The sequence below is a fragment of the Protopterus annectens genome, chromosome 13.part0 (assembly GCF_019279795.1).
Source record: "Protopterus annectens isolate FY-2018-M chromosome 13.part0, PAN1.0, whole genome shotgun sequence".
In the NCBI taxonomy this organism is placed as follows: domain Eukaryota; kingdom Metazoa; phylum Chordata; order Ceratodontiformes; family Protopteridae; genus Protopterus; species Protopterus annectens.
The window spans coordinates 1,044,947,041-1,044,970,080 of NC_056747.1; the positions used below are offsets into that span (position 1 = coordinate 1,044,947,041).

Below are 23,040 nucleotides of genomic sequence, written 5' to 3' on the forward strand. Positions count from 1 at the left end.
TCTGCAGTGGGAGTATGTTTTTAGACCCCTCAAAGAATCTTCTGTAGGAGTCAATGAGGTGGTCGAAAGACATAGATATTATGTAGTCCTATCTCGCCTACATTCTTACCTGTGGGTTCGGAGAATAATATCGGCTCTGACTCAGCCTGTTTTACTAGCTCAAAAGTCTCTGATTGGCTGGGCTAAGAGGGTATCCCATGGTACACTGCTTTGTATCCCAGATCTCGTTTGCCGCTTGTAGAGCTCGGACGTGGTCTCGCTTAGCTGTGGCCAAGTACCTCCTTTTGACTTATTTCTCTTGAGAAATTGGTTGCTTTATACTCTGAAGCTATTTTCATAGCTATATCTTGCTGCTGTTGTTATGATTGTGTGTTTCTTGGTGTTTTTTGTGGTATCTCTAACTGTTCCCACGGGCTAGGTCCATTTTAGTTAGAGGGCCTAGTCCTCCCTTAGTTGAGTTTGTGTGTTTGTTCTCTGTATTGTCTTAAGAACCGTTTTAGTTAGAGGTTCTTTCAGTGGTGTCATTTTCTGGCTAATTGTTTGTTTAGGGCTTCGCTCAGTCTGTGTAGTACTGTTTGCCAGTGAACGTTGTGGGCTTTCCCACCCGTTTTTGGAAGTTTAACTGTTCTCCAGAGTAGCAGATAATGTCTAAGGATCAGAAGGAACACAAGCCTTCTGGCTTTAAAAAATGTTTGAAATGCGGATATAAAATGTCCATCACAGATGGACACTCTGTATGTCTCTACTGCCTTGGAGCCATCCATTTACAGGAGTCGTGTAGCTTTTGCCATGCCTTTAGTCCTACGCTGCTCCAAGAGAGGAAAAACAAATTGATTTTAAAGGGACTGCATAAACAGTCTTTTGAGGAAGCTATAGATTCGGCTTCCAGCTCTGTCGAAATCTAAATCCTCCAAGTCCAAGAAAAGGTCTCCAGCTCCATCTGCATCTTCGGAGCCTCTGGAGAAGATTACTATATTGGACTCTGCTTCCTCGGCTCCACTGTCCTCGGGGCCGCAGGAGGTATCTGTGTTAAGTGAATCGGCGTCTGCTCCGATCATTCTCGAACCCATTCAGAGCCGGTCGCCTAGTGTGAGGCATGGTTCACCAGATAAGAGATCCCAATCTCCATCCATCTCCTCCAAATCCTCCAGGCTTTCTGATTTGGATGTGGATAGGGTAGTGCAGAGGCTCCTGCAGTCACCAGTGTTGGCTAAATTGTTTTCGGCTCCGACCCAGTTGGCTCCGGAGCCAGTTCCTATGGCTGTTTCGATGATTCCTCCTCCGAGCACATCTGTGTTGTCGGAGCCGGTATGTACCGCTCCGAGTGATGTTCTTGTGCCAGCTCCGATACCTCCCTTGGGTTTATCGGTGCCGACCTCGACTCCGACCATGCCGGTCCCGTCCACAGGGTTCGAGACTCTCTGGTCTCCTCGGTCGGGCCCGGAGGGGATACTTCGAGACATCTTTCAGTTCTAAGTCTCCCACTCGGTACATCAGCTCGGGGGACCCCGGTCCCAGTCGTGGCCTTGGAGGAAGGTCGGTCCTCGGACTGGGGGGGGGGGGACCTGCCTTCGAGGCCATGAGGAGTGCGCTGGCCAGATCGTCAGCTACATCTCTCGGGTCGGTCATTCCATCCCCTACCACTCCAGTGTGAGCTTCTGACACTCACCTATCCTTGGACAGTAGAGCGCCAGGCCCTAAGGACACCCCCACGAGCGGTCCCCCACTTTCTGAAGGTCTCTCAGAGCTAGTGCCTGAGGAACCTCCCAGAAAGAAATTGTGCAAGAGGAAGCACATAGACTCCCAGGATGAGTCTCTCCCTTCCGATACTGACCTTGAGGAATCAGAAGGATCCCCCAAGTCTTCCTCTGATGAGGTTTCCTTCTCTGATATCCTGGAGATACTGAAACGAAGAGGAGACTGGCCTTCCAAAACCCCTTCCGAGGGGGAGTCAGTATTCCTTAATGCTTTTGGTGCTCAACCCTCTGCCTCCTGGGTGTCTCCACCCTTCGATGAACTTCTTGACCTTATTTGTCGAAGGGTGTGGGAAAACCCTGATTCTGTGGAGCCCATATTCAAGCGCCCCAACAAATTTCTCTCCGCCTCTCAGGGAAAAGAGTTTCTATCAAAGGGAGTCCCTGTTGATGCCATGGTGGTGGCAGCAGCCACACAGAAGGAAGTTGCAGAGTCTTCCTCGTCAGTCCATCCTCCTAACAAGGAGTCTAGGACTATGGACCGGTACGGGAAGCGTACCCTGTCTTCAGCCACCTTCACTTTACTGTCGCTGAATTACTTATCTCATTTCACTCGACTCCAGAGAGAGCTCCTTAAGGAACTGGGAGATACTCTTGTGGTTAACATACCTGAGGCGATGGCTCAGACAGTTAACGCACAGGTTTCTACCCTCAACTCCATCGCAAACTCGTCCATGCGACTCATTTCGTATGCGGCCAAGGGAGCGAGTAGGGTGACCAGCTCAGGGGTAGCCCTTAGAAGGCAAGCCTGGCTGCGCCTGTGTCACTTCACGGAGGCCTTCAAGTCTTCCTTCACTGATGCCCCTTTTGATGGTTCCTCCTTGTTTGGGACCAAAGTGAAAGACACCCTCACCAGGTGCGAGCAAGAGGGAAAGACCCTGTCTGCCATAGGGGTCCGTTTTTCTCTTCCGTCTAGACCTTATCCCAAGGCCCAGTGAGAGGGAAAGATGTGGTTCAAGAAATCACAAAGGTTTTTTCCTGCTGCACAAGGTGACCCCCCCCCCCCCTCCAGAGGCAGGGGAGGGGGGGGGGTTATTCAGGGAGACGTCGCTCCAGAGGCAGAGGGGGCCCCTGCAATTCCGGAGACCGTGACTCCTTCCGTGGCTCCCCATACTCTCATTCCTGAGGGTGTGCCCAACTGTGCTTATCCGGAGCCAGTCGGGGGTCGAATTTCCTTGTATCCGGAAGCCTGGGAAAATATCACCCAGGACTGATGGGTATTAAGGATAATTTCCGGAGGTTACCTCCTTCCATTCTCTTCAGTACCCTCTCCAATAAGAAAAATCCCGGATGTTCCACCCAGTCAAAGGGATCAGGCAGCCTCAGAGATATCTCAGCTGCTAGAAAAAGGAGCCATCCAACCAGTCCCCTCAGACCAAATCGGATTAGGGATTTACTCAAGATTCTTTTTGGTGCCGAAAAGAACAGGGGACCCGAGACCCATACTAGATTTCAGTCAACTCAATTACGTACACAAGTCCAAATTCCGTATGGTCACTCTACAGTCGATTCTCCTATTGTTGGGAGAGGAAGTATGGATGTGCTCCATCGACCTCAAGGATGCTTACTACCATGTCAAAATGTACAGGGCATCCAGGTGTCACCTACGCTTCCGGCTGGGAACCAGTCACTTCCAGTTTCGAGCCCTGCCCTTTGGTCTCACCACAGCCCCCATGGTGTTCACCAAGTGTATGGCAGTGGTGACGGCTCACTTGAGACGTCAAGGATTCCAGGTGTTTCCGTACCTGAACGACTGGCTCCTCACCGCCCCCACCAGGCATCAACTAATTCAGACCAGGGACGCTACCATCAGTCTATGTCACAGATTAGGCATCACAATAAACTTTAAAAAATCTGCCTTATTGCCCTTACAGCGTGTCACCTTTATAGGAGCAGAGTTGGACACCATTCAAATGCGAGCATTCTTACCACAAGAAAGGATCACAGGGTTGCAACAGCAAATTCTCACGCTATTGCCCCTGAGACATGCGAAGGCAAGACTGATTGTACAACTCCTAGGGTACCATGGCGGTGACTATCATGTTGGTTCCCCTAGCAAGATTGCACATGAGACTTCTTCAATGGCTTCTTTTTGTCCAATGGTCTCTCCCAAGACTTCCACTATCCCATCCAATCTTAATGACAGACAGATGCAAGCAGGACCTCCATTGGTGGCTGTGCACCAGCAACTTGAACGGGGGAAAGCCCTTTGTTCCACCCGTCCCTGTTGTCACAGTGACCACGGATGCCTCCCAGATGGGGTGGGAGGGGCATTATCTCAGCAGTACGGTCCAAGGCATGTGGCAGGAGCACGAGATACATTTGCATATAAACGTCCTGGAGATGAGAGCAGTGCTTCTTGCGTTGCAGGCACTTCAAGAAGTTCTTCCTCTAGGGACTATTGCGATACCACACTACTGACATGTTGTCTGAGTGTATCTCAACAAGCAAGGGGGAACCTGATCTTACCCAATATGCAGAGAGGCCATGCGTGTGTGGCATTGGGTAATAGCTTCCCAACGGTTTCTGGTGGCAACGCACATTCCGGGGAAGACCAATGTAATAGCAGACAAGCTAAGCAGGGCGATTCTTATGCCCTACGAGTGGTCCCTGAATCGCCTGGTTGCAGAGCGAATCTTCAGCAGATGGGGTCAACCTTGCTGCGACCTTTTTGCCAGCCCTCTCAATGCGAAATGCAGCAATTACTTCTCGCTGATCCCCCCACCAGGGGAATCACCAAGGGAAGCTCTGGCTCACAATTGGCCCTCTGGCCTGCTTTATGCTTTCCCTCCGTTTCCCCTTCTCTCAAGGGTGATTCAGAAAGCACAATATTTGGGAAGCAGAATGATTCTGATTGCCCCACACTGGCCTCGTCCGGTATCGTTCCCCTTCCTTTAACCTTACATTGTGGATACCCCTTGGATTCTGGAACCCCTTCCAGATTTACTGACGCACATGTCGGGACAGTTCCACCCCTCTCTGGGGACACTCCGGTTGACAGCCTGGCTACTCCACTTCCATCGTTAGTCAGATGTCACAATTTTTCACTGGAAGTAGTCCATATTTTATTGTCCTCTCACAAACCATCCACTAGAAAAATCTACTCTAGCAAATGGAAAAGGTTCTCTATCTGGGCTCATTCTAGAGGCATTGATCCCTACACGGCTCCAATTGATTCGATTCTGGAATTTTTGTCTATGCTGTTCTATCAAGGGTCTGCATCAGCCACCATCAAAGTTCAGCTGGCTGCTATATCAAACTTCCACGTGGCCAATGAGCCTAGCCTTATGGCACACAGACTATGTAAAGCATTCCTTAAAGGTACTCTATTATTTCGTCCCCCAGTATCCCAACCTGTCATGCCCTGGGACCTCAATTTTGTTCTTCAAGCCCTCACTCTTCCACCATTCGAGCCTGCAGCTACCTGCGAGTTAAAATTTTTAACATGGAAAACAGTATTTTTAACAGAAGTCACTTCAGCGAGACGGGTCTCTGAAATTCAAGCCCTCTCCATCAAATCCCCATGTTTGATCTTCCATAAAGATAGTCTCTCTTAGACCAAACCCATCACTCCTTCCAAAAGTGGCTTCTGTGTCTAATACAAATCAGTCTATTGAGCTGCCAGTTTTCTTCCCCAATTTTTCTAACAAGGCAGAATTCAGATTTCACCAATTGGATGTACATAGACAGTTACGCTTCTATCTACACCGGACGAAAGGTATCTGGAAATCTGACCAACTCTTGTCTCCTTTTCGGAAAAACAGTCTGGTTCTCTGGTATCCAAGATCACGCTCTCTAGATGGATAGTCAGCTGTATTTCCTTCATCTGTCAGACAGCAGGTAAAAATTTGCCTTTTCCAGCTAAAGCCCACTCCACAAGAGCGTTCTCCACATCCACAGCCTAGCAAGCTTGATTGACAATGGATGATATATGTGCTGCGGCCACTTGGACTTCTCCTCACACCTTTGTTTCTCATTACAAATTGGACATGGTTTCCAGGGGCAGATCTTCATTTGGCTCCACAGTTCTCAGGAGTATTTTCCTATGAGCCACCCAGGATGTAGGTGCTAGGGACGCTGTCCCACGGGTAAGAATGTAGGCGAGATAGGACTACATAACATCAAGAAGTTATGTACTCACCATAACGTTCAATGTATGTAGTCCATCTCGCCTCACATTCTTACTTACCCTCCCGCGTTCCCCCTGCCTGGAGGATTTGGAAGTTAGATTGTATCCTGCAGAGTCCCTTTGAATAATTTTTGTTTGTATGGATGTGTGTGTATGTATGCAGTAACTATGTTGTTAGCAGCAAACTAGATCTGGGGATACGAAGCAGTGTACCATGGGATACCCTTTTAGCCCAGCCAGTCAGAGACTTTTGAGCTAGTAAAATAGGCCGAGTCAGAGCCGATATTCGGCTCTGAACCCACGGGTAAGAATGTGAGGCGAGATGGACTACATACATCGAACGTTATGGTGAGTACATAACTTCTTGTTTGGAAAGTCCCAGGGTCCTTTCCAAGATGCACATGGAGATAGTTCCCCCAGGGGCAGAGCGGGGAACTCAAATGAAAGACGCTACCCATGTGGCAGAGGAGGCCCGCAGAACCAAGGGTCTAACGATTCCTTCTCTGTCAGACCCTACCAGTGCTCCTGAAAGGAGACCTGATTGCCCCCCTCTTGGGGCAATCATGGGTTGATGTATCCCTGTACCAGAGAGCCTGGCTAGATTAGAGACCGATTTTGGATCTCAGCAACTTGAGCAAATCCATTCCACACGCAAAGTTTCAGATGATCATGGTTCAGTCCATTCTGCCCTTCTTGTGTAAGGAAATATGGATGTGCTCAGTAGACCTTCAGGATGTATACTGTCACATAAGAATGAACAGACAATCCTGAAGGTATCTACTTTTCTGGCTGGGAGCCAGTCATTACCAGTTCAGAGCACTGCCCTTTGACCTGACCACAGCCTCCACAGTATTCACCAAATGCATGGCAGTGGTAGCAGCTCACTTCAAACTGCAGGGATTGCGAGTATTTCTATACCCGGACAAACTGGCTCATTACTGCCCCAGCCAGGTATCTACTCCTAATAGCATACGATCAGGTACTCCAGGCTTTACTCCCATCCTGAGATAACCATAAATTACAACAAATCTCAGATGGAACCATCTCAAATACTGGAATTCATAGGAGCAAATTTCAACATGGTTTCGGTGACAGTTTGTACTCTTGAGAGAGACAGACAAGCTATCAGATTACAGGTCAGAAAAATAATTCACAGTACCAAAGTCTCAACTCGATTGATTCTAACAAGCCTTGGGATCAATGTCAGCAGTTACAGTCCTAGTTCTTCTAGAAAGATTTTACGTAAGAATTCTTCACTGGATGTTAGCAACACAATGGTCTGTTCTACCAACACGTCAGCCCAAATAAGAATCACTCAGGCATGCAAGAGATACCTTTGGTGGTGGATTTAATAAAATCGGATTCTACACGGCCGTCCTTTCATTCTCACTCAGCCTAAGGCAGTAGTGACCATGGATGGATCCCAGATTGGGTGGCGGGGGCACTTTCTATGGAAAACAGTCCAAGGCACTTGAACCCCAAAGAGGCCAACAGACATATCGGTGTACCGTAATTGAGAGCAGTGCTGTTAGCTTTGCAATCCTTCCAAGACTGTCTCCCTTTCAGGACTATTATGATTCAGACAGACATTATGTCAGTAGTTTGGTACATCAGCAAACAAGGTGGAAGTCTTATCCCTTGTGTCGAAAAGCCCTCAGAGTGTGATCTCATCCAGGCATTTTTTGATAGCAATGCATATTATGGGAAAGTCCAGCATGATAGCAGACAAATTGAGCATGTCCATTCTACTACCTCATGATTGGTCCCTCAACATGAAGTTTGCAGAAATGATTTTTTGCCAGTGGGGCTGGCCTTGCTGTAATCTCACATCTTCCCTAAACAACAAGTGCAGCAGCTTCTTTACCCCTCCCCCCCCACTGGGGGAATCCCGAGAGACCCTCTACTACACTGTTGGCCTCCTGGTCTACTCTATGCATATCCCCCATCTCCCTTGATTCCAAATTTCTGTAGAAACTTTTACTATTGAGCAGTGTCATCCTCATTTCACCTTACTGGCTTTGACAGATTTGGTTTCCACTTTTTGACCTCATCTAATTTACCACCTTGGATTCTGGATCTGATTCCAGACCTCCTGTCTAATCCGACAGGCATGATTCACTTGGATGTCTCAAACCTAAACCTGGCAGCATGGTTTCTCCACTTCTTTTAATAGCCAGACAACCTAGACTCTCTTCCCCTGTTCGTTATATACTTTTTATTTTCCCATAAAGCTTCTACAAGGAAATTTTAGAAGAAATGGAAAGATTTGTTTTTTGGGTATTTCAGAAACATATTGACTCCATTTCAGCCCCTGTACAAGGTGTCCTTGAATTTTTGGCAACAGTTTTCAATGAATGAGCTAGCTCCTCTAGTATTAGAACTCAGTTAGCAACCATCTCTAATTTTCACATTGAATTTGAGAGCTCAACCCTAGCTTCTTCTAAATTGTGTAAGGCCTTCTTGAGGGGTACCCATCTTTTGAGACCTCCTTATAAAGATCCAACTCATCCATGAGACTTAAATTTGGTACTGCAGGCCTTGATTCATTCCCCCTTTGAACCATCAGCAAAATGTGACACCACTTTAGTTGCAAACATTATGCATCACAGACACCATTGAAACAACTGTAATTTAAAATGTTCTACATCACTTTTAATGTAACCAATCATTGTCCGTTAAGTATTATACAGCTCGTTCAAATCCTGACTTTTTAAACCTCATTCTATCTCGGCATATATTGTTCTCACAATTTCCATTTTTTTCCTATGTACTTTGATTTCCATTTTCTAGTAACTGCTTTTGGTAGCCAACATAATAGACTCAGCAAGGCTTTACTATATCTAGGCAATTCCGATTCTGTATCTTAGCTCAAAAAAATCATCTGCCTAGTCGATCCAATCTGCTCGCCCAGCATCCTTGACAGAGGAGTCCACAGGGAATCCTTAAAGTCTGCCAACTCATTACCCTCCCAAAAATATGTTCACAATTACCTCTTTTTTTCCTCGTCACATCTCCAACATTTGCTATCCGCCTGAAGAAAAATTCTTTGGAGTTTACTTGTCTCTTTGTGAATTGCTTATCCAGTCTCTCTTCCCAGTCCTTTCTAAGCTCCTCCAATTCATTCTTATAGTAATCAGGCAATATTTTATATGCGCTATTAATTATTCCTTTTTGAATGACAGCTTCTCCTCTAGATCCTATTAAAAACTCTACCAGTGCTGGTCTTTTGTTTAAGATCCCCCCTATTTCTTTCTCTTTGCGTGCATTCTGATATCAATCCTTGGTAGGGAAGGCAGTCTCTAACCTGCAGTCCAAATAAATCCTTGGTATCTTCCCATTCTATTACCTTTCCCTTTCTAGTTATTTGCTCCCAGTACCTTGGTTCCTTTGCCACTTTTCTCCAATAAATTCCAGCCCCATCTTGCCTATTGTCTGTATTCCTAACTGTTGTATTCCTAACTGCTGTCTTCCCTATCAGCAGAATCTCTTTTCTCCATTCCCGTGCTGGTTTAGTTCTTAAAATTCTTCCTACTATTTTATGAATACAATATTCTGTATGATTGTTGTCGTTCTCCTTAAGAATCTGCATCCAAAATCCCAGTCTCTCTCCTTGATGTTCTTCGTGTTTCACTGTTGCAGTCATTACATTTGGGTAATCCTGCTGGCAGGTTGCCCTCAGCCGGCCTGAATTCCAAAGTCTTGGGTCCTACGTCGGCTACTGTCGCCCCTTCCCCGACGTCAGGTCGTCAGGGGTATAAAAGAAGCAGCCGATGCCATTTTCTTCAGTCTTTCTTGCGAACTGCTTCTGCTTCGGGCACTGCGCGGCAAGTGCCGGTCGGCTGACTCTTGAGATTTTTCGTGTTTGAGTTTCAGATCCGAAGTCTTCAATAAAGCTAAGTACCCCGTTGGGGAAACCTTTTTCTTGCTCCAGACCGATGTCAGAAAAAGTTAATAATTGTATTTCTTGTGGAAAGCAAATACCTCATAAGGATTTTCATTCTTACTGTATTCCTTGCCTAGGCCATGATCACAATGTTACTGGTTGTCGGTTTTGTGCTAGATTTAACCAACGCACTATTAAGCGTCGGTATGATTTTGCTTTAAACTTTCTGGACGCCAGTTTAATTATCCTGAAATATCGTCGGATAGCCATCCGACTACCGGAGTTTACAAAAAACGCAAAGAAAAGCATAGAGAAAAACAACCGAGGCCCAAAACCAACAACGAAGCTTCTCCTAAGCCAGTGGCCAGTTCGCCAGTTCTCAGTGAGGTGCTTTCGCAGCCCCTGACGCCAGCTACTTTAGAATCGCAGGCCACTATTGACTCTAACGTGAAGTCGGCCATGCCGCTGGATGCTCAAGATATTGAAGCCTCTGACGCTAATCCCTCAGATGGGTCCGGAGCCGCTGAGCAGGTACCAGCTTCTGAGGGTGTATTCAGACCTAAACATCTTTACATTAAAATGACTTCAGCTTCAAAGGCAAAGACTAAAGCACCTTCTAAAGCAAGGAAACAAACTCAAGAGCCACGTGGACAGGCCTCTATGCCCAAAAAACAGATGCTCAAAATGGCTGAAGACTTTGTTACCTTGGGTTCCCATCCCCCTCCTGGTAAGAGGCCTAGACAAGACTCTGACTATGAATCTTCAGATCAGGTTTCTGTTTCCTCTGATTCCACTTCTGATCAGGAATATTCTCTTCCCCCTATGAGGATTCTGATGCTGAAGAATGTATACCCTCAGCATCTCCTCCTGAGGACTATTCCTTTGGGAAAACCTTGCATACCATGAGGGAGCATTTCCACTGGGAGAGCCAAGGTTTTTCAGAATCTAAAAAGAGGCTCAGGGATTTTCTTTTATTATCTCAGCACAGGCCTCTAGCCATTCCACCTGTGTTAGACATTGTAGAGGATGTGTTTTCGGAGTCTAGTCTGACCCCTGACTCCTTACCCCCAGCTCCTGTTAAGCCTGACAAATATTACAGGGTTCCTGACTCGCACAAATTTCTTTTTAAAAACCCTGCTGCTGGCCCAGCTGCTGGCCCAGAAACTATTTCTCGGGGTCCAAAGGGAGTTAACGCTTCCACTGCAAAAAACCCAACCCCCTCTGACAGAGATTCAAGGGCACTGGATAAATGGGGAAAAAAGGTTTACACATCTGCAACTTTGGCTATAAGGGCCTTAAACTGTCAATTTCATATGCTTAAGTATATCAGCAACATGTCATGGGATTGCTTAAACAGAAAATGTTGTTAAACTCTGAATGTGCAGAAAACAAGGAAATGCAGGATTTATTGTGTGCAGCAGAACAAGTTGGAAAACATACTTTGCAATGTGGTTTTGATTCTTTGGAGGCCTCCTGCAGGGCTGCAGTTACGGCTTCTGTAATTAGGAGGCATGCTTGGTTAAAGGAACAAAATCTGCCTGATCATGTTAAAGTTAAATTACTAGATGCACCTTTACAGCATGATACTTTGTTTGGTGTTAGGGCAGAAGAGGTGTTAAAGAAAATGGAGGACGAAGCTAAATCTATGCAAACTGACAAAGATTTTTTACAAGTACAGCCACCTGGGTTTAGTAGACACTGGCCTACACAAAATTGGTCGTTTCCTGTGTCAGACAGACCTCAAAGGGGCAGATCCAGACACCCTAGGGGCAGATCCCAAGCGCAAGGTTCTTATAGGCCCAAGCAATGAGGTGCTTCTACCTCCAAAGCTGGAGAAGATAGATCACAAACATACAGAAAACAGTTCCAATGACATCCCCCTGCCTGCACCAAGCACTTATCTTCTGGCAATACCCTTAGGGGGAAAATTAGCACTTTTTGCTCAAAATTGGCACGTCATAACCCAGGACAAGTGGGTTCTAAACAGTGTCACAAGGCTACAAGTTCCATTTCCATACTCTGCCAAAGGCAAACGGCTGGCCAGATCTGTCAAAACATCAATGGGCAGAGGCACAAAAACTTAAGTCTCATCCTTCATGGACATGGGGGCCATTCAACAAGTACCAGAGCAAGAGCAGGGACAAGGATTTTACTCAAGACTATTCTTGGTACCCAGAAAGGACAAGGCCTGGAGGCCAATACTGGACCTTTCTATTCTGAACACTTTCCTGGATATTCCAAAATTCAAAATGTTGACTTTGCAGCAGCTTCTGCCAATGGCTAGGCAAGAATGCTTGGCTTGTGAGTTTAGACCTAAAAGAGGCATACTTGCATGTTCCAATCAGACAGTCATGCAGAAGATATCCAAGATTCAAGGCTGGTTCAATGCATTACCAATTCTCTGCACTGCCCTTTGGCTTATCTACTGCACCCAGGGTCTTTACAAAGTGCCTAGCACCAGTAATTGCATTCTGCAGACAAAGAGGAATACAAATATATCCTTACTTGGACGACTGTCTCATTCAAGCAGAGAACAAGGACATTCTTCAACATCTGGCATTTGTGAAAAGACTTCTAACATGCCTAGGGTACACAGTCAACAAAAAGGAATCAAAACTAGTACCCTCACAAAAAATAACATTCCTGGGTGCAAGCTTGAATACAACTGCCCAGATGGCTTATCTCACGCCAGACAAACAAAGGCAACTTTAACTACCTATTTCAAAATGTTGGCAACAAAGGCCCAGTTATCTGCAAGAAAAATTCTGCAGGCTTTGGGCTTCATGGCACCCTGCATCCTACTAATTCCATATGCAAGACTGCATATGAGGAAACTTCAATGGTACCTAAAAAGTGTTTGGACTCAACATTGCCGCAGCCTGGAAACTGTCATTACTCTCATTCCCTGCCTGCAACAGGAGTTTTGATTGTGGGCAAAGGCTTGTCGTGAGAATAAGGGACAGCCATTCACATTACCTCCAGCCAGGCAGACTCTAACAACGGATGCATCAGACTATGCCTGGGGAGCCCACATGGCAGGAAGATGCATTCAGGGCACATGGTCCTCAAACCAAATGCATCTACATATCAATCAAAAAGAGATGTTAGCTGTTCAGAATGCCCTGACAGCCTTCAAGGACCTACTTCATCCGGGACAACTACTGATAAAGACAGACAACACCGCGGTCATGTGGTATATAAACAAGCAGGGGGGCACACACTCATACCCCCCCTTGCAGACTAGCCATGACCTTGTGGGACACAGCTTTGACTTGCCAAGTGCATCTGCAGGCACAATTCCTGCCAGGAAAGGGAAATACTCTTGCAGACGAAGTAAGCAGAAACCTCATGGATCCCCACGAGTGGAATCTGGATCCACAAGTCTTCAGCACGATAACAAGGAATTGGGGATGCCTAGACATAGATCTATTTGTTTCCCCTCTCAATTGCCAACTAAAAAGATTCTGCACAAGGACTTATCACAGACAAGCATGGAAAGTGGACGCCCTATCTTTCATCTGGAAAAACCTATCAGTATATGCCTTTACTCCACTGCCTCTCCTCCCCAAGGTGCTCCTAAAGGTCAGACAGGAGAAGGCAAAGATGATACTGATTGCCCCAGACTGGCCACGCCAGCACTGGTATCCAATACTAAGGAACTTATCTCTATACCCAGCTTGGAACTTACCTCAAATACCTCGACTACTGTCCCAGCAAAACAATCAGATCCTGCACAGCCAACTCAGGACATTAAACTTGGCAGCATGGCGGATAATGTAGTCATACAAAAAACACCTCTCAGTAAAGCTGTGATGGATATCATTCTGGAAGCCAGAAGGCCTAGTACTAGAAAGTCTTATGCTGGAAAATGGAAGAGATTTTGTGCCTGGAACCAGGCAGAGTGAACTGATACAGTGGTACCAAATATTCCTCAGATTTTGCAATACTTAACTGAGATGCTCGACAAAGGCCTATCTTTTTCATCAATTAAAATTCATGCCTCTGCCATTTCGGCTCATTACAATACAGAGCCACCACTTTTTTCTCACCCTTTATTAAGGCAGTACCTCAGAGGACGCAAAATTTTAAGGCCCCCAAGGACACTACCAATACCTGCATGGGACCTCAACTATGTCTTGGAAAAGCTCACCTTGCCTCCTTTTGAGCCAGCTGCTACTGCTGATATGAAGTTTTTATCTTGGAAAACAGCTCTGCTCTTAGCAATTACTTCTGCAAGACTAGTTTCAGAATTACAGGCGCTCATGTCTGTGGAACCTTTCATCATTTTTCATCCAGACAGGGTCTCCCTGAGGACAAACCCAACATTTATGCCTAAAGTAGTGTCCAGCGTGGCTCTTAACCAAGCCATCCATCTGCCAACCTTTTACCCAAATCCACAGAACAAGGGGGAGAGAATTCTGCATTCTTTGGACGTACACAGACCACTTAGATGCTACTTGGACAGAACCAAAGCTTTCAGGAAGACAGAGCAATTACTAGTGGCATATGCTGCAGGATCACAAGGAAAGCCCATCTCAAAGCAGACTGTTTCTGAGTGGTTAGGCCACTGCATTCATTTCTGCTGCTTACACCATGGCAAACCAGTGCCTAAGAGCATTAGGCCTCATTCCACCAGGGCTGCAGCCACCTCAGCAGCCTTTCTCAGGGGAGTACTAACCAGAGACATTTTAGAGGCGGCTACTTGGAGTTCAGTGCACACCTTTGCAAAGCATTATCATCTGCCACTCTACTCTAAATCCAGGGCAGGCTTTGCCACTGCAGTTCTGCAGGGCCTCATAGCCGCTCCTACTGCTGTCTAGTTCCAGCCTCCCCACCATAGCTTTAGGACTCTATCCAAATGTAATGACTGCAACAGTGAAACACGAAGAACATAGTACAGCTGTGTACACTTACCATAAATGTAGATGTTCGAGTGTATTCACTGTTGCAGTCCAGGTTACCCACCCGCCTTTCCCCTTTTTTCTTTTGGATCTTATCTTTCCTTCTCTGATAGGTTTGTGGTGTATTTGCTTATAGATGAAGGTAAAATTTATATTGGTGTATTTATGAATATATATATATATAAAGTTTGGCTACCCTTTTTGGGGGCACCTGACATTTGGGGCAAGAAAATTGAAGAAAATGGCATCGGCTGCTTTTTTTATACCCCTGACGACCTGACGTCAGGGAAGGGGTGACAGCAGCCGACGCAGGACCCAAGACTTTGGAATTCAGGCCGGCTGTGGGCAACCTGCCAGCAGGATTACCCAAATGTAATGACTGCAACAGTGAATACACTCGAATGTCTACATTTATGGTGAGTGTACACAACTGCACTTTTCATCATCATCAGTCATCCATCCCTTTCCACTTTGAATTACAGTTTTCTGTTTGTGCTATGTATAAGAGCCTTAACTGTATTGCTCTAAAATACCCCTTAAATTGTGTAATCCTAGTATGCCTTGTTTTATTGGAAGAATCAGCTTTTCCCACTTGACCTTTGCCATTTTTCCCTCCCAGATAAAATCCTTCAGCTCTTTTTCAATTGCTATCCACAGCTTCTCGTTTGGTCGATAAAAATATGCCGGACCTGTGTATAACATTAAAAGGACGAAAAACATTTTACTTGCTTGTATCTTGTTACTACCCATATCCATATAACAAAGCCTCCAGTTTCTCAGTTTTTGTATTGTCTTCTGTTTAGTCTCTTTCCACATATCCTTAGCTGCCACAACATAGTCATTTCTAATCCATACGCCTAAATACTTAATTTTATCATGTCCCCATAAATATGGATATTGTTGGACCAATTTATTTGTGGGTACATAATTTACTGCTACCTTCTTTGTTTTAGCTTCATTAATTTTGTATCTTCAAAAGATTTGAAACTGTCTTAAAATGTTCCACAAAACTTTTCCTTTTCTGGTTTTGTCATGTATAAAATAATATAATTTGCAAATAGAGCCAGCTTTCTTGACTGCCATACCAATTATATCCTTGAATTTCTGAGTCCCTTATTTTCTTTGTCAGTAGTTATATAATGTAAAAAAGAAAAGAGAAAGGGGACATCACTGCCTGATTCCTCTATTCAATCAGAAGTTATCGGAGATGACCCTGCCCACTTTAATTTTTGCCTCGATCCCTCGTATATACTCCTTTATCAACCTTATAATTGTATCAGGGAAAGCAAATGTTTCCATTGTCCTGCTCATGAAGTTCCAGTCTACTCTGTCAAATGCTTTCTCAACAACAAGACCCAACAACAACAGTGGTATTTTCTTACATTCTGCTTCTCTCTGGATCATCAGTGTTCTGATGTCCTTCAAGAATGCAACTGCAGTCATAACATATGGGTTGTCCTGCCTCAGGCAGCCCTCGGTCGGCCGAATTCCAAAGTCTGGGTCCGGCGTCGGCTGGTGTCGCCTCCTCTCCGACATCACAACGGCTGGAGTATAAAGGCATCGGCCGACGCCATCTTCTCCAGTCTTTCTTGCCGAGCGGTGCCCGAAGCTGAAGCAGTTCGCAAGTGCCGGTCGGTCAGCTCCTGTGTTTTCAGTACCGAAGTCATCTAAAGCTAAGTACCCCGTTGGGGAATATTTTTTCTTGCCTTAGCCGATGTCAGAACAAATTGAGAAAGTTAATAATTGTTTGTCTTGTGGTAAACAAATACCTCATAAGGACTTCCATTCTTACTGTCTTCCTTGCCTGGGCCCAGACCACTACGTCTCTGCCTGTGCTGCCTGTGCTTGCTTTAATAAGCGCACTCTCAGGCGCCGGGCAGAATTTGCTGAAGACTTTTTCGGCGAATCATTCGCATATACCATGCTGTCGGATCAACCGACAGCTCAATCTTCTAAAAAACGGAAGGACCGGGACCGGCATCCTCGACACGTGTCCTCCAACGATTCTACTCCTAGACCCTCCGCTAGTGCTTCGGTCACTGCGGAAGCGGTAATCCAGCCGCTCCAGGCCGATGACACAGCGTTAACTAGTCCTTCGGTCCCGGAGACCTCTCTGGTGCCGGTTGTTGATTTTCCTCCGGATACCGAAGTTCTTGATTTACCCGACACCATTGCGGTGGACAAGGTCACTCCTGCACGTGGGGCTGCTAGGCCTCCTGTATCTATGTCCATCAAGGCCTTTGCACACGCTAAGGCCGCCAGCCAGGCCAAGGCCCATCCTAAACCTGCTGTCCAGGCCCCCTCTTCTGATAAACAGATTGTCTCTTGCTGCAGACCTTATTTCCCTTATCAGGGGGTCTCAGCCTCACCCAGACAGAGGTTCTCAGCCGCCTGAAGAGAAAAGGCCTAGAACTGAGCAGACTGAAAACCTTTCTTCAGATGAGGCCTCTGGGGATTCTGAGCATTCAGATATTCAAGAAGAATCCTTCCAGGCCTATGAGGACTCTGATGCTGAGGAATCAATTCCCTCTGCCTCTCCTCCAGAGGATTTCTCTTTTGGTGAAGTCCTGCACTCAATGAGGGAACATTTCCAATGGCAGGGTCAGGAATTCTCTGATTCCAGGAAAAGGCTCCGTACCTTCCTAAAGCTTCCCCAGCACAGATCTCTAGCTATTCCTCCTGTGATGGATGTTTTGGATGATGTTTTCTCAGATTCCAGTGCTAACCCTGACTCTCTCCCCCCTGCTCCTGTCAAGCCAGACAGATATTACAGAGTCCCTGACACTCACAAACATCTCTTTAAGGCCCACTCCGTGGATTTAGAAACTATTTCACAGGGTCCCAAGGGAGTGGCTACCTCCACTGCCAAGAATCCTTTGCCAGCGGATAGGGAAGCCAGGTCTATGGAGAGATGGGGTAAAAAAGTTTATACCTCTACCACCCTAGCCATGAGGTCTCTTAACTGCCTTTTTCATATGTTTCAGTACCAGGATTTTTTACTGGATGATTTACAGAAAAAGTTAGCCTCTCCTGAGCCTATTGACAGAAAGGCATTCCAGGATCATATACATAACACTCTCAGCAGGTTAACAATCATTTTCTTCAGTGTGGTTATGATGCATTGGAAGCTTCATGTAGGGCAGCTGTGACTGGGGCTGTGATACGTAGACATGCTTGGTTAAAAGATCAGCCACTGCCAGACCATGTCAAAGTAAAGTTACTTGATGCACCTCTGGAAAAACAGAAGCTTTTTGGCGCTAATGCACAAGATGTGTTGAAATCCATTGAGGAAAAAGCTAAGTCAGTACAGACAGTCAAGGATTTCCTCCAGGTTCAGCCACCCAGATTCAGTAGAAACTGGCCTTCAAAGAATTGGTCCTTCCCAGACTCGGACAAGTTTCAAAGGGGAAAGAACAGGCGTGGCCGAGGCCAATACCAAGGCTCCTACAGGGGGCGCCAATGGCAAACTGCAAATCAAAGAAGTGCTGCAGCCAGTCCAGCTGCACCACAAGGACAATCACAATGACTTGACTTTCATACCGCCTACAAGGGCTCAGAGAGAAGCACCCTTGGGCGGAAAATTATCCTTGTTCTCAAAGAACTGGCATATCTTAACGAAGGACAGTTGGATTCTGGATTTAATAGACAAGGGTTACAGATTCCACTTCCATACTTTACGTACAAGACAAGGCATGCCAAACCTGCCACACCATCAAAGGGCAGAGGCACTCATTCAAGTTTCAAAGCTATTAAGTATAAAAGCAATAGAAAAGGTACCTCCCAGGAACAAGGCCAGGGATTCTATTCAAGACTGTTCCTTGTTCCAAGAAAGGAAAACAAATGGAGGCCTATACTGGACTTGTCTACTCTAAATACCTTTCTCATTGTGCCAAAGTTCAAAATGCTGACGTTACAGCAACTCCTTCCCATGCTGGGCAAGGGGTCTTGGCTGGTCACTCTGGACCTCAAGGAGGCATACCTGCATGTCCCAATCAGACAAAGCTGCAGAAGATACCTCAGATTTCTTGCAGGGACAGAGCACTATCAATTCTCAGCATTGCCGTTTGGCTTATCTACTGCGCCCAGAGTGTTCACGAAATGCCTGGCATCAGTAGTGGCACACTGCAGACTCCAGGGAATTCAAATATACCCCTACCTGGACGACTGCCTCATACAAGCAGACAACAGACAAACCTTAATAAAAAACTTGGACTATGTCATGCAATTACTGCAGGCCTTGGGATACACAGTCAACGTTCAGAAATCAAGGCTACTGCCATCCCAACAGATTATTTTCCTAGGAGCCAAACTGGACACTCAAACACAAATGGCCTACCTCACAAAGGAAAAACAGCAGCAGTTACCAGAGTACTTCAAAGGCCTAGCACAGCTCTCCCAGCTGACTGCAAGGAAACTCCTGCAGGCCCTGGGGTTCATGGCATCATGCATTCTTCTGATACCTTTGGCAAGACTTCATATGAGAAAGCTGCAATGGTATTTGAAAAGCTTATGGTCCCAACACAGCCAAAGCCTAGAGGACGTAATCCCACTTATTCCGTGCCTGCAAAAGGAATTCTTGTGGTGGGCTCAAGCAAGTCAATTAAACAAAGGCATGTCTTTCAACAAACCTCAAGCAGGTCAAATTATTGCAACAGACACGTCAGATCATGGATGGGGGGCGCACATGGAGGGCAGATGCGTTCAAGGTCAATGGACACCAAAGGAAAGACATCTGCACATAAACCAAAAAGAGATGCTGGCAGTAATACATGCAATCGACAGTTTCGAAAAATCACTGCAGCAAGGACATTTACTAATAAGGACAGACAACACCACCGTCATGTGGTATATAAACAAGCAGGGAGGGACTCATTCATACCCCCTCTGCAGACTAACAATGATTCTCTGGGAAAAAGCACTGAGTCTGAAGATACACCTGCAATCCCAGTTTGTGCCAGGCAAGGACAGTGTACTGGCGGACAAGCTGAGCAGAAATTTCTTGGATCCACACGAATGGATGCTGCATCCCCACATTTTCTCACAAATAACAAAGACATGGGGAAGACCGGACATAGATCTGTTTGCGTCTCGCACGAATCATCACCTGGAAAAGTTCTGTACCAGGACCCACCATGCACTAGCCTGGACAACGGATGCTCTCTCCTTCAGCTGGAATTCTCTAAAAATTTATGCATTGTCTGCCACTGTTGACCAAGGTGATCCTGAAGATCAAAGCAGAACAACCAACAGGCATTTTGATAGCTCCAGACTGGCCAAAGCAACACTGGTACCCATTGCTGTTGAGCATAACTCTGACCAAACCGTGGCCTCTGCCCCTATGGCCCCACACAACACAACTACAGGACTGTTCACCAAAACCTGAAAACATTACATCTGACAGCCTTGAGATTACTTTAACTCCTTCCGCTTCCAATCTTTCCAAGGCAGTTCAGGACATCTTATTGGAAGCACGCAGACCATCCACCAGAAAAGCCTATTCAGCCAAGTGGAAGAGATTCAGCATCTGGGCTGCCAACAGGGGTCAGGATACAACAGTACTGAGTATACCTCAGATATTGGAATACTTGGCAAAAATGTTTCATTCTGGACTCTCATATTCTTCCATAAAGATTCATGCCTCTGCAATCTCAGCAAGATACAATTGTGATCCACCAGTGTTCTCACATCCTTTGCTAAGACAGTTCCTGAGAGGGATAAAGAATATCAAGCCTCCCAGAAAACAACCAATACCTGCATGGGACCTCAATTTTGTATTGGAAAAATTAACTCTTCCTCCCTTTGAGCCAGCAGCAACCTCAGAGATACAATTTCTATCTTGGAAAACTGTTTTTCTATTGGCAGTCACATCAGCAAGAAGAGTCTCTGAGATACAGGCACTCATGGCAGTACCTCCTTTCCTCATTTTTCATCAGGACAGAGTCTCTCTAAGAACAAATCCTTCTTTCATGCCAAAGGTAATTTCCAGGGTGTCTCTAAATCAAGCTATTCACCTTCCTAAGACTGCTACACACCTTGGACATACACAGGCAACTGCGCTACTACTTGGACAGAACTAAGGCCTCCAGAAAGTCTGACCAGCTGTTTGTTGCCTATGCTGCTGGAAAACAGGGAAAAGCAATCTCCAAGCAAACAATTTCAAAATGGATTGGACACTGCATCAGATTCTGCTATTCTTACCAGGGAAAAAGTGTGCCAGCCAATATTAGGCCACATTCCACCAGAGCTATAGCCACATCCACAGCTTTCCTAAGAGGAGTGGCTACAAAGGACATTCTAGAGGCTGCTACATGGAGCTCCGTGCATACATTTACCAAACACTACAACCTGCCTTTATACTCCAGATCCCGAGCAGGCTTTGCTTCGGCAGTCCTGCAGAGCATTTTAGCTACACCATCCTTTTCTTAGCTCCATCCACCCCCAGCTTGGCTATGGTATTCAACCCATATGTTATGACTGCAGTTGCATTCTTGAAGGACGTAGTACAGTTTTGTACCTACCATAAATGTAGATGTCCGATAGATATGCAACTGCAGTCGGATTTTCCCTCCCTCCTTCCCCTCTTTTCCTTCTTTTTGGGTCCATTCCCCCTTTTCCTATTAGCTGGGGGTATCTCCTATGGTGTATCTGTTTATTACTGTTGTGCATGTCTGGAATTGTTTATCCATTCATCAAATTTAGCCTTCCTAGGAGGGCACCTGGCATCTGGGGCAAGAAACACTGAAGAAGATGGCGTCGGCCGATGCCTTTATACTCCAGCCGTTGTGACGTCGGAGAGGAGGCGACACCAACCGACGCCGGACCCAGACTTTGGAATTCGGCCGACTGAGGGCTGCCTGAGGCAGGACAACCCATATGTTATGACTGCAGTTGCATATCTATCGGACATCTACATTTATGGTAGGTACAAAACTGTATGTTCTCAGATGTTTGGCTCCCCTCCACAAAACCACACTGATCCATATCTATCAATTTTGGCATCACTGTTGCAATTCTTTTAGCCGTTATAGACATAAACACTTTATAGTCATGGTTTAGTATTGAAATGAGCCTGTATGAAGCTGGATCTGATGCATTGTTACCCTCTTTAGGTATTACAGCTACCACCACTTTCTTCCAAGATGCTGGCACTACTTTCTCCTCTTAAAATACTGTTAAAACAAAACTTTCTAAATCATTATCAGGTTTTTCCCTCCTAGCTTCCAAACTTCCACAGGAATACCGTCTATTCCTGGGGACTTTCCTGTAGATTGGGTATACATAACTATTTTTATCTCATCTCATTCTATTCTCTTAATAATTGATCCTCATCTACCTCTAACTTTAGCATATTTAATTATTCCGTAAACATAAACATTTCCATTTGTACCATTTCTTGATTTCCATATTTTGTCTGCTTTATACCAACTTTCATAAAATTTCCAAAATATTTCTAAAACTTCTAGAAGATCTCTTGTTATCTTCCTTGCTATAGGCTCCCTAAGCTTGGTACCAGCCCTTTCTACTTTCTGTTGCGTGAGTCATTGTGCTAAAAGTTTTGTGCTCTAGAATTATTATTAAAAAAACATTTTCTTAACAGCAGTCTTTCTAAACGCCTACATATTATCAAGGTAATCCCTTATTTTCTTAACATTCTGCAGTTGCTCCTCTTCTTGTTCTGAGAGAGTCCCCCTATTTTGCAATACTTTAACATTTGTCAGTCCTTCTAAATAATTCTTACTTCTTTATCTCCCTTTCCTTTATTTCCACCCTAGCTTTAAACTCCACTTTAATTTTATCCCACTCTCTAGCTATATTTTCAGACAAAAGTTCTATCTTCTGTAATAGGTGCTGAATTCTTTCCAAAACCCATTCCTGAAATTTCTCTGTTTTAAGCAGATACGTGGGAAAGCGCAGATGTCTCATTTTTATTTCATTACCTTACGTTTTTATTTTAGTTATTATTGGCGCGTGATCTGAAGTAGTTATTGGGTGCATTTCAAGACCTTCAGTTAAATGCACATGTTCCTGTGAGATATAAATTCTGTCTAGCCTAGCCCAGTTTTTGTATCTTGGAGATTAATATGTAAATTTAGTCTGAATTCCTAATACTGAATTCAATTCTTCCATGCTAAACATTTTCATAAATTTCTTCAAAAAGTCTACCCTCCTTTGTTACGTTTTCTCTTCTAGGCCACTTAGACACATCTTAACGGTTGCAAACCAAATTCCAGTCCCCATCTAAAAGTAGTATACCTTGTTGAAAGCTGATTATTCTTAAGCTCTATTATAGCAGTTTAAGGTGGAATATAGATGCATGCCAGTGTAATCCTCCTCCCTTGCCAGTAACCCCTTAGTACTATATATCTTCTATCA

The 23,040-nt window shown here is 45.3% G+C and overlaps 1 protein-coding gene across 1 annotated transcript in view; it reads left to right on the plus strand.

Annotated features, from left to right (window-relative positions):
* The window catches only part of PGAP3 (post-GPI attachment to proteins phospholipase 3), a 571,410-nt gene that overhangs the window by 77,337 nt on the left and 471,033 nt on the right, over nt 1–23,040 (plus strand). The window lies entirely within an intron of this gene.